This window comes from Procambarus clarkii, chromosome 55 (genome assembly GCF_040958095.1).
Source record: "Procambarus clarkii isolate CNS0578487 chromosome 55, FALCON_Pclarkii_2.0, whole genome shotgun sequence".
NCBI lineage: Eukaryota > Metazoa > Arthropoda > Malacostraca > Decapoda > Cambaridae > Procambarus > Procambarus clarkii.
In genome coordinates this window covers 16,833,242-16,853,220 of record NC_091204.1, presented here as the reverse complement: position 1 = coordinate 16,853,220, position 19,979 = coordinate 16,833,242, and the positions used below count along the sequence as shown (strand labels likewise).

The 19,979-nt window shown below is 45.4% G+C and overlaps 1 long non-coding RNA gene across 1 annotated transcript in view; it reads left to right on the top strand.

The window, feature by feature from the left end:
• The window catches only part of LOC138352821 (uncharacterized), a 54,021-nt gene extending 36,935 nt beyond the window's left edge, over positions 1-17,086 (top strand). The window contains exon 3 of the long non-coding RNA XR_011222896.1: positions 15,448-17,086. This is a non-coding gene — a long non-coding RNA (uncharacterized lncRNA). The remainder of the gene's footprint in view (positions 1-15,447) is intronic.
• Positions 17,087-19,979: the final 2,893 nt, after the last annotated feature.

The following is a 19,979-nucleotide window of genomic DNA, read 5'->3' as shown; positions in this document are numbered from 1 at the left end:
TTCAAATAGCTTATAAACAATTAGAAAAAAAAGGACTCCAATCTGTTTACGCAGAGCGTGTGTCGGTAACTCTTATAGACCCTATTTTATGCCCATTCCCGCTTCCCTTCAGACATTTGCTTATATTTCTGGACATTAAACTGCTCTACGTCACGTGGTTATCTTGAGGTTGTCTTGAGATGATTTCGGGGCTTTAGTGTCCCCGCGGCCCGGTCCTCGACCAGTTTTCCACCCCCAGGAAGCAGCCCGTGACAGCTGACTAACACCCAGGTACCTATTTTACTGCTAGGTAACAGGGGCATAGGGTGAAAGAAACTCTGCCCATTGTTTCTCGCCGGCGCCCGGGATCGAACCCGGGACCACAGGATCACAAGTCCAGTGTGCTCTCCGCTCGGCCGACCGGCTCCCAGGTGGTTGTTATTGAACGGGAATATACACACACAAAATCACAATAGCGTGATATATCAAATGAACAAATCCACAAGGGCCGTGATGAGGGTTCGAACCTACGTTCGGGATGATCCCAGACGCGCCTTAGTCAACTGTACCACCACATGGTCAAAAGAATTGTAACCTGGAGTGTAATAAAGACTGTGGAACATCCCGTGTGAAGATTCGAAGCCTCGTCAAGGCCTATGTGGATTTGTTAACAGGAATTTAATTTAATAATAAATGGCATTATGCCTGATACTTGAATGATGGTGGATAGCATGACCGCGGAGGAAATAAGGGATAAGAAATGAGGAGGTGGAAGCGAAGGGGAGAAAAGAATGTTAAGAGAACGGGCGGGAAGGTCAAGAAGGGAATGTAACATTACTTTGGAAAATCTTATTGGACGTGTTTTAGGTCATCACAGGCGGCTAGATCACACTGGCTTTGTACCGTGAGACCTCTACACCCTTGGGGAGGCTTCCTGCCTCTCGCCTCTTATGGAGGTGGGAGTGTGGGAGTGTGTGTGTGTGTGTGTGTGTGAAAGTACTCGCCTAGTTGTACTCACCTAGTTGTGCTTGCGAGGGTTGAGCCTCGGCTCTTTGGTCCCGCCTCTCAACTGTCAATCAACTGGTGTACAGGTTTCCTGAGCCTACTGGGCTCTATCATATCTACATTTGAAAACTGCGTATGGAGTCAGCCTCCACCACATCACTTCCTAATGCATTCCATTAATGTGTGTGTGTGTGTGTGTGTGTGTGTGTGTGTGTGTGTGTGTGTGTGTGTGTGTGTGTGTGTGTGTGTGTGTGTGTAAGGGAGAAGAGAGAGCGAGAGAGACCCAATATAAAACACCCAAACAGCCTTTACAGATGAAAGGACAACCTGAAGAAAATCACATTAAGGTTCGCCTTTCATTACAACTGTCCAACAAAACATCAGGACTTCGCGGTGTTTTAAAATCAGTGTTTTTTCCCCTTTTACAGGATCAGAGAACAGTTCACAGGGGAAAAAAACAAGGCTATATATTGTTGCTTATAGAAAACCGAGGCACAAACAGCACACACATACCAGGATTTTCAAAAATCATTTAGCAATCTGAAAATTAAGTTAGTATGGATAGAGAGGGAGGGAGAGGGGGTGGGATAGAAGAGAGGGATAGGGGGGTGGGATAGACGGGAAGGGAGAGGCTGGGAGGGATTTTTTTTTGGGAGGAGGGTCCTGTAAAATTGTCCTGGGAAAACTCTGAAACCTGAATGTTGTTGATTGTTCTTGCTGCAGTCTGTTATTGATAGGAATGTTCATATTTGTTATTTGTGGTGTCTTTGTTGTTCAAGTTCGGCTTCATGGTAACGTTTTGACCTTTATTCTACGTATAGTTGGAGTAGTAACTTTTGTGGTTGAAGTACTGGTAGTATTAGTGACAGTAATAGTGGGTTAAGGGTAGATAATGTGGGATGGAGGGTGGGCCGGCCACCGTGGGAGAGACAGTGGGCCGGCCACCGTGGGAGAGACAGTGGGCCGGCCACCGTGGGATGGACGGTGGGCCGGCCACCGTGGGAGAGACAGTGGGCCGGCCACCGTGGGAGAGACAGTGGGCCGGCCACCGTGGGAGAGACAGTGGGCCGGCCACCGTGAGAGACAGTGTGCCGGCCACCGTGGGAGAGACAGAGGGCCAGCCACCGTGGGAGACAGTAATACAGGCTGTGTAGTGTCAGTAATGAACATAATTAGACAGACAGAGACTTGTCACTGTCAACTGAAGTAGCAGTAACGAGGAAGGAAAACCAGCCAATTTCCTCTCGTAAGGGGAAATTAGGCAGCGATTGGGTCATGTGTTCTAGACGAGCTTCAGCTCCTGGGCCGAGGGAGACAAGATCTTGTAGGAGACGGTTAACGAAAAATACAATTTATGCTGAACACTTGTCGCCGGGGGAACGAACTCCAGTGACGCCAACGTCTCTCTCTCGTCAGGGAAACAAAAATATAAACATAAGTTCAGATTTTTTGTTTTCGTTTCGAAACGGAACTCGATCGTGGCTTCACGTGAACCCATTTTCTTTTGCACATATTACCATATCTTTTGTTATCGGGAATATTTGCAGCGGTCACTATAAAAGTGTGATTTAAGGCATTTATGTCTTTATGGGAGAGGAGGAGAGGGTGTCTGTCTGTCTGTGTCTGTCTCTCTGTCTGTCTCTCTGTCTGTCTCTCTGTCTGTCTCTGTCTGTCTCTCTCTCTCTCAGGAGAAGACATAAAGGCTGACAAACACCCAGACGTCAAGGAAAGGTCTTGACTGGAGGTAAAAGTCTAGCAGTCATCTTGAAGGATCGGGGCTCGTTCGCCAGGTATATTTCTCGAGCATCTGCTGTTGCTGCTGCTGCTGCTGCTGCTGCTGCTGCTGCTGCTGCTGCTGCTGCTGCTGCTGCCTTCTGGTCGAGAGATCCGCAGAAACCTCGCCCGTCTGCTGCCTCGTGGCGTAGCCGTGGATGGAAAATGAGGCATTGAAATTAAGGAATCAGGAGGAAATCACTAAGCCATTACTACTATACAGCACTTGGAAGGAATGTTAGGATTAGGGATTGGACTAAGGGAAGGAATGGTGTCCAACCACTTGGATAGCTGGGGATTGAACGCAGACCTGTAAAAAACGAAATCTTGGCTCTACCGTCAAATGGAAGAGGATTCAAGCAAATATTTTACACACACGCACACAATAACATCTTCGACTGGCGAGTCGAAGATCCCAATAATTATCGGTCAGGTGGACAAAGATATATGACAAGAGACTACAGAAGCCTGAATAAAAGTGGCAGGACTCTAGGTTCCACTTATTGAAAAAGTAAAACAGTACAAAATACAATTGAAGAGACGTTAAGGATTCAGAAAAAAAACAGGTTACAGACGTGTGTGAGGAGAAAAAATGGTCTAAAGGAATTGGAGAAAATGTTTGAGCGAAAGCTAATGAAAATGGGCGAAACGCCCCCCCCCTCTCCCAACGCCCCCACGTAAACCATGCAAAACATGGAGTCACCACTTTCCCCCCCCCCCTGCCCAAGCTCCCCCCTCCTCAGTTTCTCTTCCCCCTAAAAAAAATAGCCAAACTAAATCCAAATGGAATATATAACCAAATTAATCCACATTATCTGCGTAACTTGGGTAGGTTTTACACTGTTTCTTCAAAGGTTAAACAGAAGACATATGCAAGCATAATTGAGAGGAAGAGCGCTTGGAAAGGTCACAGAAAGGACACCACCACAACAGCTGTAAGAGGAGGAGGACTGAGCAGTGTGGTAAATAAAAATAATAGAGAAGCACTTCATAAATAACATTACATCACAGAGAAAGAATTATCCCAAATTTTCACATAACTCCAAGAACAAAATTGTTGGGTCTCCCCATCTAGACCGCTCACCTTCACTTGAAAACTTGAAGACGCTTGACTCATTTGAAAGTTAAAATGTCATTGAGGGACATTAACAGAGTACATTTTTGTCTTTGTTATTTCCTGACAAGAGTTGATGCATTACTCTCATCTATTGAGTCATACTTGGGGAAAGGTAGCGAGTCTCTCTGGTGATGTGGTGGTCAAGGAGTTACTCGAGGGTCAGTTGACGTCGGTGGGTTGGGTGGGGATGTTATGTTGGGGTGTAAGGGTTGTATGTTGGTATTAATGGTTGTGTGTGGGGGAGGAGGGGGTCGCTGTGGTTGTGTGTGTGTGTGGAGTCATTGTGTGTGTGTGTGTGTGTGTGTGTGTGTGTGTGTGTGTGTGTGTGTGTGTGTGTGTGTGTGTGTATGTGTATGTGGAGTCAGTGTGGTTGTGTGTGTGTGTGGAGTCATTGTGTGTGTGTGTGTGTGTGTGTGTGTGTGTGTGTGTGTGTGTGTGTGTGTGTGTGTGTGTATGTGGAGTCAGTGTGGTTGTGTGTGTTTACTAGTTGTGTTTTTGCGGGGGTTGAGCTTTGCTCTTTCGGCCCGCCTCTCAACTGTCAATCAACTGTTTACTAACTACTATTTTTTTTTTTCCCCACACCACACACACACACACCCCAGGAAGCAGCCCGTGACAGCTGACTAACTCCCAGGTACCTATTTACTGCTAGGTAACAGGGGGCACTTAGGGTGAAAGAAACTTTGCCCATTTGTTTCTGCCTCGTGCGGGAATCGAACCCGCGCCACAGAATTACGAGTCCTGCGCGCTATCCACCAGGCTACGAGGCCCCCTGTGTGTGTGTGTGGGGGTGTGTGTGTGGGGTCGCTATCATTGTGATCGTCGTGACTTTCAATCCATTCTCTAAAAATCCTTAAACTTAACACTTTCTGGTATATCTGACTAATTTATGTTCCCAGCTTCCACGTGTCTCGTTCAACGTTCTTCACTTGAACCACTGATTCTCTGTTTACTTTGCCAATTTCCCTTAAAAAAATCTTGCATGCCGTTATCATGTTTGCGATTTCCGTTCTATTATGTTGAGTTTTTCCTAAATGTTTCTTCGAAGCTCTTAACACCTCAGGAATTGAGAGTCTTTTTTCATGTAGCAATACATATTTTTTCCTGGTTTGTGTTTGTGGTCGACACATTAAATTCAATCCATTCACCTGGTTTCTAAGAGATTCGAACCATGGACACCGCTTGTGTGAGGTCGAAGGCTCTTCCGATCGAGCTATTGAGTCGCTCATTAATTTTACAGTAAAGTCTGACATTGGATGCACATAGGATTCCGTAAGCTCATTTGCTGCAACAACCACTTGGGCTGGACGGTAGAGCGACGGTCTCGTTCAATTCCAACCCGTCCAAGTGGTTGGGCACCATTCCCTCCCCTCGTCCCATCCCAAATCCTTATCCTGACCCCTTCCCAGTGCTATGTAGCCGCAATGGCCTGGCGCTTTTTCCCCGATATTTCCCCCTCCTTTCATTTAATGCAAGTGCCTGAAGGCCATCCGGACGTTGGCCAGTTTGGCAATATTTCCGGCGTTATTCTGCTAATATGTGCCTCTGCTGTTCGAATTTAGAGATGTGCCAGCTCCCAAATCTTTCTAATTTTCTAAAGTTGAAAGTTTCCTTTCATTTTCTACTCTGAAGCCTTCTCCCTCTTGTTTCTATACTAATTATGCAATATCCTACAGTCCTCTCTCCAGTGCTTATTTATTTTATTAGTTTAGCAACTTCAGCAAACACTAATGTGCATGGACATTTTTCCTGTCAAGTAGTTTAACTTGACCTGAAATATTAGGGACAGGATGGGCCTAGCACCTTTCTCCAGTCAGAGAACTTCCCTTTCACTGTGACTCTCTGGCTCCTTCCCAAGAGGTACACTTTCACCCAACACAACATTTACTCCCCCCCCCCCCAATATACCAACTTGCTCCTCTAGTTTGCATAGAAATCACTTGAGAGGACCAGTGACAAAACCTTTCTGGCAGAGGTGTGTATATATATACAGAAAGGCGTAGCCCGCTTCCCGGTGTGTATACCTCAAGATTTAATTTTAGTCTTGGACTATGTTCAGGACTAAAAGTATACATGCTGGTGAGTCAGTAAACTATTGTGGTTGGCTTACTGCTTCAGACGGTGATATTTGCGTCTCATGGCCCCGACACCAAACCAAATGCTGTTAAACCAACTCTCACTTGTGTCTGATTATTTTTATATCGTAATTTGAAGTGTAAATTGTAGGCTAGACTGGATATTGGTGAATTCCGGATCATGTACGGAGAGAAAAAAATTCATGTGTTTTACGAGCCAACTAGTCCCTCCCTAAAACCATACAGGACGCAGGTTCGAATCCTCGTCACGGCCCTTGTGCATTTATTCATACAGGATATATGGAGGCCAATAGCCCCTGTCTTCGTCCTTATAACACTATATCATCCGTTTTCAAAATTTCTGGTAGTTCCCCCAAATTTTTAACGAGAAAAACTGAGCGTGCGTGTGGGTGCGCACGTTAATTATCTTTGTTCCATGGAATCAGTAACAACAATATTAACTACAGGACTTTATTATCCAATCAAACACACTCACCTAGACAGTTTGATCACATTTTGACCAACAGCCAATCAATCCTCGTCTGACCAGACTTTGGGACAAAATTCGTTCGAGCGGGGTTTTGTTTGAGAGGGGGTTTTGTTTGAGCGGGGGTTTTGTTTGAGCGGGGGTTTTGTTTGAGCGGGGGTTTTGTTTGAGCGGGGGTTTTGTTTGAGCGGGGGTTTTGTTCGAGCGGGGGTTTTGTTCGAGCGGGGGTTTTGTTCGAGCGGGGGTTTTTGTTCGAGCGGGGGTTTTGTTCGAGCGGGGGTTTTGTTCGAGCGGGGGTTTTGTTCGAGCGGGGGTTTTGTTCGAGCGGGGGTTTTGTTCGAGCGGGGGTTTTGTTCGAGCGGGGGTTGCTTTGTTCCAGCGAGGGTTGCTTTGTTCCAGCGAGGGTTGTTTTGTTCGAGCGGGGGTTGTTTTGTTCCAGCGAGGGTTGCATTGTTCCAGCGAGGGTTGTTTTGTTCCAGCGAGGGTTGTTTTGTTCGAGCGGGGGTTGTTTTGTTCGAGCGGGGGTTGTTTTGTTCGAGCGGGGGTTTTGTTCGAGCGGGGGTTTTGTTCGAGCGGGGGTTTTGTTCGAGCGGGACCTCGTTCGAGCTCGAATGGAAACTCCTGTGCAGACAGAGAATATTAATAAGGAACTCCATCACTACAGAGTGATGTATTACGCAGGCAGATTACCTTATCTTGCTGTATTCATGACTGAGTTATACATGGTACTACCATTCATACAAGGGCATCCATGTATAAATGTTTAATACATAAATTGCTTCACACTCTTTTTTTTCTGAAAGTTCCAGCTAAATATCCGGCTTCTCTTACAAATTAGGAAATTTGCCTATTCGTCGATTTTCAATTTCGTTTAAATTTTCCCCCCAATTTAAGACGCCCAAATAAAAAGATATACTGTCCGGGTGGGACAATTACTTGCTGGAATTTGTCCACGTTGATATCGAGACTACCGTTATCCTGTCCTGCTATCCCGCACGGTAGGCTGTTTGACAGGACGTGACAGTGAAAGGCAGTGACAGTACTTGTGGGACAGCCAGAGGCTTAGGACCCTCACAGGAATTTTCCTGCCCCCCTCCCTCAAAAAAAAAAAAAAAAAAAAAAAAAAAGTGTGGGAAAGAGGGTACGAAAAATACACACCAAAAAAAAAGTACACCTTTTGTCCAAAAAAGTACTGAACTAAAATCGTCAAACGGCAAATTGTATCCAGTTTCTAAAAGCTATGCATACAAATTAGTGCGATGTATGTGTTTAAGGACCAGATATGAGCGACAAAAGCAAATAACTTCGTGGCAAAAACAAACAATTAAAACAAACATGTATACATGTAACCCATAACAGAACGACAAACCAAAACGACTCCAATATCTAAAACTCTTTCACTAGGACATCAACAAATAACCACTGTGGGGAAACCCAGTGAATAAATATCCCTGTCACGCACCCCCCCCCCCCGCCTTTCCCGTACCTGTCACGCACTCCCCCCCCCCTTTGCCGTGACTGTCACGCCCCCCTTATGTCATGCCTGTCATGCTCTGTCGTCTCTCCAAGTCCCTACCCTTCCCCGTCACCCCTCCCCGTCAGCCTTCAAATTGAAATTTCCCCGTCTCCCTCCATCCCTCCCCCACCACTCTTGCCCAAACACTTTTACTCGGGCGAACACAAAACCTTTCCTCTCCCCTCCCTCCCTCCTCCAGAGACTACTGCTTCACCGAGGTCCGGAGTACACGTCCCTGGTGCCTTGTTTCTGCCTCTTCATACATACACGCGCATACATACATACATACATATGGTCTCGTATGTGTTTATATTTGTGTCTACTATTTGTGTCTGCAGGATCGAGCTGTTTGCAATTGGTTTGGGCCATTTGCTCTTTTTGTCGATGGTTGGGTTGTGTATTGATTCAGGGGCTTGCTTTTGTTTTCTATCTGCTTCATATATTTCGTCGTTGCACGCACGCACGCACGCACGCACGCGCGCACACACACACACACACACACACACACACACACACACACACACACACACACACACACACACACACACACCACACACACACACACACACACACACACACACTAGTCCCAGAACTAAGAGGCATGAGTTATGAGGAAAGGCTGCAGGAAATTCACCTACGACACTGGAAGACAGAAGAGTAAGGGGAGACATGATCATAACCTACAAAATCTTCAGGGAATCGACCGGGTAAACAAGGATGAAATATTCAACACTGGAGGGACGCGAACAAGGAGACACAGGTGGAAGCTGAGTACCCAAATGAGCCACAGAGACATTAGAAAGAACTTTTTCAGTGTCAGAGTAGTTAGTAAATGGAATGCACTAGGAAGTGATGTGGTGGAGGCTGACTCCATACACAGTTTCAAGTGTAGATATGATAGAGCCCAGTAGGCTCAGGAATCTGTACACCAGTTGATTGACAGTTGAGAGGCGGGACCAAAGAGCCAGAGCTCAACCCCCGCAAGCACAACTAGGCGAGTACAACTAGATGAGTACACAGCCCTCTGTGTCATTCAGGCTTTTGAACATTAAAAGAAAAAAAAGGTACCTGCGTACCTAACATCTCACCAGACCTTTTCAAAATCAAACCAAAATTTTGATTTAGAAAACACTCGTCATTGAAAGATCAAAGTTACCCGATGCAGTTCCATGAAAGAAGATAAAAAAATTATTTAAAAGATAAATTTATACATCTGAGTATTTCTTTATATTGGATTATTGGATTTTCATTATTTTTCATTATTTTTTGTACCTTTGGTGGCTTCATTATCATTATTTTTCGTTCACTTGATGATTTTCATTAATTTTAGTTACTGGTGCGCACACCTCGCTCTGGTTAATTAAAACGCGAAAAAAGTTAAATTATTGGTACAATTTATGGGAGTTGCGGTTTTGGGGGCCCAGGTACCTGTGGCTGCAAACTCCAAGCTCAATCCCCCACGACTAAGCTAGAGTCGTGGGGGATACGCTACACACCACGCCAATTCCTACGCCAATTCCCACGCCAACACACACCCCACCAACACCCCCACCACCAACACCCCCACCACCAAAACCCCCACCACCAAAACCCCCACCACCAACACCCCCACCACCAAAACCCCCACCACCAACACCCCCACCACCAACACCCCCACCACCAACACCCCACCACCAACACCCCCACCACCAACACCCCCACCACCAACACCCCACCACCAACACCCCCACACCAACACCCCCACCACCAACACCCCCACCACCAACACCCCCCACCAACACACCCCACCACAAACACCCCCACCAAAACCCCCACCAAAACCCACAGGAACGCCCACGCGAACACTATATAAACGCCGTGAAGCGTTGAATGAACGCCGGGAAACGATCAATAAACACCACACAGAACGCTGAACAGTCACCACACAGAACGCTAAACAATCACCACACAGAACGCTGAACAATCACCACACAGAACACTGAACAAACACCACACAGAACGCTGAACAATCACCACACAGAACGCTGAACAATCGCCACACAGAACGCTGAACAATCGCCACACAGAACGCTGAACAGTCACCACACAGAACGCAGAACAAAACACCCCAGAACGCTGAACAATCACCACACAGAACGCTGAACAATCACCACACAGAACGCTGAACAAACACCACACAGAACGCAGAACAAACACCACACAGAACGCTGAACAATCACCACACAGAACGCAGAACAATCACCACACAGAACGCAGAACAAACACCACACAGAACGCTGAACAAACACCCCACAGAACGCTGAACAATCACCACACAGAACGCTGAACAATCGCCACACAGAACGCTGAACAATCGCCACACAGAAGACTGAACAAACACCCCACAGAACACTGAACAAACACCACAAGTTCTCCACACAGCTGAAGGAAGGCCTCGCGTACCTGGACACAGGCGATTAAAGGTTCAAAACAACGGAATTTATCATGGATTCTGTTGGAGATTCAGAGCTCCGAGTCACGTTCCTATATTTGTCCTCAACCTTCTCCTGTTTTTTTTTCTTATTTACTCGCTCAGGAGCGCCGTGATAAACATGTTTCGTCTCCGACAAGGACAGATTTGTTATTAAATGGGTAAAAGTGTGTTTTAAATCACCCACTTTTATAAAAAGGAGAATTAATCCTAACTGGGAACTACCCGGTGTTAAATTTCTGATTCTTTGTAGCAATTGCATAGTCGTAATGGCTTGGTGCTTTCTCCTGAAAGTTCCCTTCCCCTTGCAACAATTATCATCTTGGAGAAAACTTCTGAAATGCCTCGATTTTATTTTTAATTTTTTATCAAACTATTTTCCTTTCGTTATTTCTAAGGTCGTTAATCATGTTCTTCAAGATGTCTTTGAGATGGGGGGAAACTATCAGGTAGTAGTTTAGATGGAGGCTAATGGCCTCCTCGCTGTTAAGGGCCGTTAAGGCTGTTAGTTCTGCCCTTATCACGTGCTTGGTTCTCCTTCAATACATTTCATATTTGTCGTGGTAGTTTCAGTTGTCAATAAATTGCATTGCACTGCACTATTTTCAAGTCAGCAGTTAATACCAGTTGGATGCTGACACTGAGTCACAATAACGTGGCTGAAGATATGACCACACACACACACACACACACACACACACACACACACACACACACACACACACACACACACACACACACACACACACACACACACAGCGCAGGATAGCGCGCAGGACTCGTAATTCTGTGGCGCGGGTTCGATTCCCGCACGAGGCAGAAACAAATGGGCAAAGTTTCTTTCACCCTAAGTGCCCCTGTTACCTAGCAGTAAATAGCTACCTGGGAGTTAGTCAGCTGTCACGGGCTACTTCCTGGGGGGTGTGTGTGTGGTGTGGGAGAAAAAAAAAATTAGTTAGTAAACAGTTGATTGACAGTTGAGAGGCGGGCCGAAAGAGCAAAGCTCAACCCCCGCAAAAACACAACTAGTAAACACACACACACACACACACACACACACACACACACACACACCACACACACACACACATGAGAGACGAACAGACGACGACGTTTCGGTCTGTTTTGGATCATTATAAAGTCGATTGTGCTATCGACTTGATAACGGTCCAGGACGGACCGAAACGACATCTCATCATCTTCTAGTATGATTTGATCATCATACCAACTAGATATTAGATAATTATTACCAAAACAAGGGGTAGAATGTCTATCACAACTTTAATTTCTCCTCTGGGGTCCTAATTCTATCTATTGCTAGCGTATAATTAGCCATCAATGCTTCATACATTTTCCAACATCCAGTCTTGATTCAGATAATAATTCCCATAGAATTATCCCAGATAATCCAAGATAATAGATAATCTGGGATGAGCCCAGATAATAATTCCTTTTTAACCCTCAAGATGAGATCCAGGCTTATCGACAGCGTAACTTTCTGAACCCAAAAGGTTACGAAATATTTCTTTTAAGTTGATTCAATTCCGGTTAGAAAAGGCACAATATAAGTGCATCACCGGTAGGGTTAATATTGTCTTGTTTACACTGCTTTTTTTTTGTCTTTTGTTAGTTCTTAGGCCTCTTAGCTTAGGCCTCTTAGCTTAGGCCTCTTAGCTTAGGTCTCTTAGCTTAGGCCTCTTAGCCTAGGCCTCTTAGCCTAGGTCTCTTAGCTCAGGTCTCTTAGCCTAGGCCTCTTAGCTTAGGCCTCTTAGCCTAGGCCTCTTAGCCTAGGCCTCTTAGCCTAGGCCTCTTAGCCTAGGCCTCTTACCCTAGGCCTCTTAGCTTAGGCCTCTTAGCTTAGTCCAGGATAGCGTCACCCATATCTCGATGCAGAATCACTCGGAGAATTCATATCTTTGATACCAACTTTAACCAAAATTGGTTTCCTTATTTTCTTGATTTATCATAGCACAATGGTCTACGTCCCCGGGAAGGAGTTGAAACAGTTGGGCACGTTTTCTTTCATCGGAATTCTCTGTTCACATATTAGTTAGATACCCTGGATTTAGGTAACTATTGTAGGTAGCATCCTGGAGGAAGGTCTGTTGCAGGCCTAATTAGACCCTGGATAGGCCTAAATACAGATATCGTGTCTTGTAACAACAGTCTAAGATATCATTGAAGTGTATTGAATGTTCCAATTGTTGTTGCAGTAAATGTAATTATTGTTCAAGATGAAAATATTTTTAAGTTCTCACAGTGGGCAACCTAGAAAGGATGAGCCCATTTTCTGTGAGTGTGAGGGAGGGAGGACTGAGCCAGTGGGCCATCAGAGACACTGGCTATTGATCACCTTGGCACCAACTTCCTGACAACACTCTTTTCAGCAGAGTGATCGCTTCTCCGTACCACCCCAGCCTCGCTACACCCCTACTGGGGCAAGTTTAAGGCAAGAGATGTTCACCCTAAAGAATATTTTCACAACAACAATGCAGAAATCTGCTTTGTTCTGCTATCCGTTCTGCTTTATTTCTGCTATCCTTGAAAGCAGAAATATTCTGCTTTCACGGATACTTTGAGATTCTCTTAATGTTGTATATAATTATATATATCGCCTTGTTATGGCAGGGAAAATGGTATATATATTCTCATATAAAAGAGATATATGATTATATTTTAGCAAACATTTTAGAAACGAGGAATTTAGTGGAGACATTATTTGTAGATATTTGTAGGTGGGGCCTGACAGCTGAGTGGACAGCACTCGGGATTCGTAGTCCCAAGCTTCCGGGTTCGATCCCCGGTGGAGGCGGAAACAATTGGCCAGAGTTTCTTGCACCCTGATGCTTCTGTTCACCTAGCAGTAAATATGTTCCTGGAAGTTAGACAGCTGCTATGGGCTGCTTCCTGGGGATGTGCAACAAAATGGAGGCCTGGTCAAGGACCGGGCCGCAGGGATGCTAAGCCCCGAAATCTTCTCATGATAACCTCAAGATAACTTCAAAGGTTATAAAGTATGGAAAAATAGTTAATGGCGAATAGGGAATTAGCAGAGAATATATTAAAAGTAATGGGAGTGGAAGAGATAAAAGAAATACTTATGTAAACGAAGCAATTGTTAATGTGAGGACAGAGGGAACTATCAGGGGGAAAGCGCCAAGCCATTACGACTATATAACATTTGGAAGGGGTCAGGATAAATATTTGGGATGGGACGGTGGGAAGGAATGGTGCCCAACCACTTAGACGGTCGGGGATTGAACGCCGAACTGCACGAAACAAGACTGTCGCTTTACCGTCCAACCCAAGTGGTTAGACAGAGAAAACCATTCCTGCAGTTATACCGAGGACAGGAGACCCAAGGACAGAGCCTTCAACAAATCCCCAAGGGCCGTGATGAGGGTTCGAACTTACGTCTTAAAGGATCCCAGACGCGCCTGAATCGACTGTGCCACGATTTGTTCATTTGATTCATCACGCTATTGTGATATGTGTGTGAGAGAGCCTTCATTTATCTGGTAAAATTTGAGCAGAAGTACACATTGCCTGTCCACGCAGGCATGTAGCGAGTGAAGGAGATCCCCATCAGTTTGGCGGCAGTGTCTGTGGCCTGGCTGTGTAGCGAGCGGCAGGCACCACAGAGCTCTCTGTCCCCTGACCACAGACATTGCAGTCACCTGTATTGGTGTAGCTGTGTCAGGCTCCCTGGCCGGATACAGGAAGAGGTCATCAGCAGGGCTACCGGCTCCATCCCACTCCCAGATAAGGTCGAAGAGCTGTGGAGAGTGGCTCCTCTGTTTGTGGCACTGGTGCCAAAGAGGAATCACATCTGATTCATTCTCTCTCTCTCTCCCTCTCTCTCTCTCTCTCTCTCTCTCTCTCTCTCTCTCTCTCTCTCTCTCTCTCTCTCTCTCTCTCTCTCTCTCTCTCTCTCTCTCTCTCTCTCTCTGGCATGAGACAAATAATTACTCTGGAAGAGAAGGCTCAGGTGGTCTTACTCTCGGTCATGATCCGATGCTGATCGTAAATTCTCTGGGAAATGGGCAATTTGAGACCACGAAAGGAGGGCGAAGACGAGTATGTAATTAGGGATATCTTACTCGTTGGAGATGAGTGTTGGGATGCTGTAGCAAGCGTAAGGGGGATGCTGTACCAGGCGTAGGGTAAGGGAGATGCTGGTCTAGATCACCTATATGGACTTGCAGGGGTATAGTCACGGCTCTTGGGACCCAATCTCCAACAATCTGTAGCTGTCTGTGGGATTTTGTCATCTATTTGTGTCTGAAGATTAGAGGTGTATGCAGGCGATGAGTCACAATAACGTGGCTAAAGTATGATGACCAGACCACACACTGGAATGTGAAGGGACGACGACGTTTCGGTCCGTCCTGGACCGAAACGTCGACTGTTTGTCAATTGTCTGTCAAAAATGTCAATCGACTTAAGAATGGTCCAGGACGGACCGAAACGTCGTCGTCCCTTCACATTCTAGTGTGTGGTCTGGTCAACATTAGAGGTGTAGTTCTGAGGTGTGACGTGGTGCAATATCCACTCCTTGATATATATATATTTTGTATTAGTTTTAGTGTTTGGTTCTCTTCACTGTGTACCAGCTGGTGTCTAGTGCTGTTTCTAAATTTTCATCACCTTACACTTGTTGATATTGAATTTCAATAGCCATTTTTCGGATAAATTCTTTGGTTTGCATAGGTCTGCTTGGATTGTTAAAATAATCTTCTATCTGGCCTCTTATTAATTATGCATTATCCTCAGTGACATAGAGGGACCTTTTTTTTCCTATTGGTTAGGTCATTGGAATAGGTGCGGATTCAATGCCGGTGCTGCATATTTAAGCACAGGTCTAACGTAGGTTATGTAGTGCCTTGAAGGAGTTCTGACTTAGGTCTCTAATAAACGTTCTAATGATCGCCAGCGTCCCATATGCTGCTGATGTTACCCTGTTGTGTGTGACTCCAGTGTTAGTGATGGTGTTGTAGCCACTCCCAAACCCATTTTCACTTTCAGATTGTTATAGTTGACGTCCCCCTTATGGTGAGGATATCTTTTGGACGTCCCCTTATGGTGAGGATATCTTTTGGACGTCCCCCTCATGGTGAGGATATCTTCTGGACGTCCCCCTCATGGTGAGGATATCTTCTGGACGTCCCCCTCATGGTGAGGATATCTTCTGGACGTCCCCTCAAGGTGAGGATATCATCTGGACGTCCCCCTCATGGTGAGGATATCTTCTGGACGTCCCCCTCATGGTGAGGATATCTTCTGGACTCCTCACTCCGTCTCGAATCCATTACCTTACTTCATGGCATTGAATTCATGGGATTGAATTCAGCCATTTGTCTAAGGACTTGTTGTAAAGTACTGCTAATGGTATTAAGTACTCTTTGAATTTTACCTTTCTCATTAGTTGTGCGTCGTCTGTAATTAGTGTCTCATTCAAACTCACTCCCTCGGGTAGATGTTTCACATTAATTAGGAACAGTAATGGGCCAACGACCATTAGTGTGGGGGGACTCTATTCGTTACATTCCTCCAGCTCGTAACCCCCTCTATTAGTGAATTAGGTTTTATCCATGTCAAGTCTCTTAGCAGATTATATCAGCCTGTCTTTCTATTTTCTTCACCATTGTTTCATGAGAAACTGTGTTAAATGATTTTTTGACAAGTGAGGAAAATATTAAAAAAAATCTATATTGCCTTTTTCCTGTTTTTTTTATTTTTATAGTAATGTTGTCTGGGAATCTCGACCAGTTTTAGTTGGCACAATGTTCCCCCTTCTCTCTAATCCGCGCTGTCCATTTGTTACAAAAGTTTATTTTCTCCAGGTGCTCGATTATTTTCAGCCAGGTTTACTTTATCCAGAGGTGGGGAAATGTTCCCTCAAGCGTCTCACTTCCCCCTTCAGCCACCTCACCTCTCCCCTCTGCCGCCTCTCCTCGTGAGGCGAGGCTTCAGCAACTTGCCAACAAGGGTTCTAAACTTCTTTACTTTCTGACTTGTCTTCGCTTTATCTCAAAGTTCCGTGTCATGTTTGCCGGCATTCAAAGGTTCTTGCCAGGCCCCAGAGCAGACTGTCTACACTTCCATCGGAACTTACCTCAATATGCAAATTTGTAAACTACATATCACAAGGGTTCTCCCCCGACACAGGTTCTTCCTGTCCCTTCGCCTCCAGGTCCTATCCCATGGACCCGTCCCTCTAGCCCCTATCCTATGGACTCGTCCCACGAGGTCCCATCCCATCGACACATTTCAAACTACTTTAGAGACTGATTCTCGTGTGTCTAAAGCCATTTGAGTTAACAAACAACTGGTGATAAACTCATTCTACATGTGTCAATTGTATGTTCTCGCAGAACTATGAAGTAAAATGAGAATGTCTGAAATTTAAAAAGGAGACAAGTCGTCAAACTAAATTTCTTGCGCCGAAAATGTGAAAGTTTTGGAAAATCTTATCATGCATGTCCTCTGGCGACAAGATTTGATCCAATTTAGCAGAACTGTTTATTTGCTGTCGTGTAAAGTGAACTTGTAAGTTGAGGTGATAAACTGTAGTCTCGTCTGCATGGTGGAGTTGTGTTAGTTGTCTCTGTGGAACACACACACTCGTCCCTCCCTCTCCTCTCTCTCTCTCTCTCTCTCTCTCTCTCTCTCTCTCTCTCTCTCTCTCTCTCTCTCTCTCTCTCTCTCTCTCTCTCTCTCTTCTCTCTCTCTCTCTTCTCTCTCTCTCTCTCTTCTCTCTCTCTCTCTTCTCTCTCTCTCTCTTCTCTCTTCTCTCTTCTTCTCTCTTCTCTCTTCTTCTCTCTTCTCTCTCTCTCTCCCACTTCCTCCTTTCCCAATCTTCTCTCCCAATGTGTGTCTCGTTCTGTCCTCCGTTTTTTTCGCAGTTTATCTGTCACTCACTCACGAATATAATATAGTGTACATTGACATATAGGTGGTCCGCCGGTGAGAAAAACCTAGCGAATTTGTTGAGAAAGGGGCGGGGCTTGAGAAACCTTTGAAGCTATTGGAGAATCTGTCTGTTTTGTGCTAATATGGCCGAAGTATGAATAGCAGAAAATACAAATTTTCCCGAAATCAGTAAGTAATGGTTTCACTAATTTTGTTCTTAGAGTGAAATATTTTTTCACAATATTAGGTGTAGCCAGTGGGCAGTGCCATAAAATCGTCGAACGGGGGGGGGGGTGTCAGAATGACCCCGGCACGCTGTTCCCTCTTGAATTCTGGTGACTCTGACCAGCCTATGTCCGTCCCGTACCCCAGACAATTCTCTCTGAAAAGTTGAGTGAGGCTTGCCCTGAGCGTCTGGTCTCCAACCTTGGACTCTCTCCAGGACTCCTCCTTTCACTAGGACTCTGAAGGAGCTTCTCTACAGTATTTTTTGGTTTGGTTTTGAAGCCCATACATTTCTGGAACTTTTCTGGAGTCCACTGAACCCAAATACCATTGTTTGGTATTTGTTAAATGTTTTTGATGATCTTGTAAGCCACTTACTCCATTGATTACCGTTATGTCCATAACGTTTGTGCTCAAATTACATAGTGGAATAAATAACAATTATCTAATTAAAATAAAAAGGTTGGGATTACATAGTTTTTTCAATTTCCAAAATCCCAGTAAATTCAGTTTGCATGTTGCACATACAGCATTGCTGATCAGGTCGGTGACCAGAGTTCAAGCCTATAAATCCTTGGATTTATGCAGCTCAGGGATTAGATACAGACAGTGAAGAGGTTAATCCCACTTGTGAGGCGTCTTTAGCGCCCGAGGAGGAGCCAATGGCGTCAATGTAGGCTGAAGAAACTGATAACTTTCCTTGTATTACCGTGGGATGTCTTAGAATCCAATGTGACCTTCTAAAAGACTTCCTGTCAGACTCTGAGGAACTGTGGTGAGTCATCTTGGCACTTCTTCATATAGTCTAGGAACCAGGGGTCAAATTCACGAAGTAGTTACGCAAGCACTTACGAACCTGCACATCTTTTCTCAATCTTTGGTGGCTTTGTTTACAATAATTAAACAGTTAATGTGCTCCGAAGCACCAGGAGGCTGTTTATAACAATAACAGTTGATTGGGAAGTTTTCATGCTTGTAAACTGTTTAATAAATGTAACCAAAGCCGTCGAAGATTGAGGAAAGATGTACAGGTTCGTAAGTACTTGCGTAACTGCTTTCGTGAATCTGGCCCCCTGGTAGATAGTTCCTAGAGTAACGCCACAATTCACTATATCAGATCCACAGCAAAACCTAAGAGCCACACAACAAGGATTGCATGTGACCTCTGACCTGACCCGTGGGGTCATGAGGTCATCCACAAAGACGTGGATGGCTTTAACTTATCCATGGATATCATACAACACTTTGGGTTACATAACCTTGGCTCCATAGATCTTAATCCTACAAAAAACTGTCTATACTGCAGATGAAACAACGCCAGCCATGGATGTTAGGGTCGTTTGTCTGAGTGGGCTGCGAGTTGAGAGGTTTCTCGCGGTGGCCACTCAGGCAATCACACGTTATATAAAACCTGCCATGGCTGTAGGAGGAGGGGTAATTACCAGTGATAGCGAGGTAACTCCTCGTTATCTTAGTTACAACTTCATGATTGATAGCGTGAACGCCTATCCACTGTGATGGTCTGTCGTGGATAGCTAGACTTATTTCAGATTAAGTTCGTCCCAATGGCTGTGGGCCGAGGTTATTGATTTTGATTTTTCCTCATCGACTGTTGGCCGGACGTGATTGCAGATTAGTGATTTTCAGGGAGCCGGTCGGCCGAGCAGACAGCACGCTGGACTTGTGATCCCGTGGTCCCGGGTTCGATCCCAGGCGCCGGCGAGAAACAATGGGCAGAGTTTCTTTCACTCTATGCCCCTGTTACCTAGCAGTAAAATAGGTACCTGGGTGTTAGTCAGCTGTCACGGGCTGCTTCCTGGGGGTGGAGGCCTGGTCGAGGACCGGGCCGCGGGGACACTAAAGCCCCGAAATCATCTCAAGATAACTTCAAGAAGATAGTGCAGATGCAGGCGATGAGTCGCAATAACGTGGCTAAAGTATGTTGACCAGACCACACACACACTAGAAGGTGAAGGGACGATGACGACGTTTCGGTCCGTCCTGGACCATACTCAAGTCGATTCGATCAACTTGAGAATGGTCCAGGACGGACCGAAACGTCGTCATCGTCCCTTCACCTTCTAGTGTGTGGTCTGGTCAACTTAGTGCTGATCTATCGCTGCTGAGCGGTCTTTGAGCAGTGGTGGATATTGGCAGTTTCACAGACGTTTCTATATATATGTTCCTGGTACAAAAGAAGTTTTCGTGTCATTCTCGGATGATTGGGGGATGAGGAGGGATTAGACTACACTGCTACGACAGGACCGTGTCGTCCAACGATGAGCAATTGCCGTTTTCGATAATCTAGAGTTATCAACAAGATATCACTACTAGGAACAAACATTGTGTTATCATAACTTTGAGTAGAGTGTAAAGTTCATCTAAGACACCCTAAGGAAACACAATTTGAGAGTAAGACG